Here is a 577-nt window from a genome sequence, read left to right as displayed (position 1 = left end):
GAAGTTCTCTTTTCTAAGTAGATCATTATGTTTGAAATCAAAACATTCTGAATTCTGCAACATTTAGAGGCAAATGTCTTGTGATAGCAGCTATGTGAATCATATTTGCTGTCTTTTGTTGCAGGTACGTGTGACCTTCTGCTCCTGTCTAATCGCAGAGAAGAGTTCACTTGTAATTTTCTCTTCCGGTGACATCAGACTGGAACCTGAAGTGTGGAAATTCCTCCTTCCCGTGACTTATCAGTGCAAGCTACTCAAACGTAATGCTTCCGGCATTCCAGAGAGAGATTCTTCAAGCAGTATGCGTGGGTTGAGTCAGCCAGCCGCCACGTAAAGGCCATGCGTCGCTTATCAGATGTAACTTCAGGATGAATTGTCGGTATGTGGGAATGCGGCCGCTCCATCGCTAGTACTACAGAAGAAAGTCGTGTCTCAGGGGTAACTGCGAAAATGTGTATGAGAAATAATCAGGAGGGTGAAGAAGGTCTTCGTACTCCCCAAACAACGGATTGGCCCAAAAGAACCAATAGGGATCAAGATCGAATCGTCATGCCAGCGTCGAGAAGATGTTCATATC

The sequence above is a fragment of the Schistocerca cancellata genome, chromosome 4 (assembly GCF_023864275.1).
Source record: "Schistocerca cancellata isolate TAMUIC-IGC-003103 chromosome 4, iqSchCanc2.1, whole genome shotgun sequence".
NCBI lineage: Eukaryota > Metazoa > Arthropoda > Insecta > Orthoptera > Acrididae > Schistocerca > Schistocerca cancellata.
The sequence above is the reverse complement of the archived record's forward strand: the minus strand, read 5'-3'. Positions refer to the sequence as shown.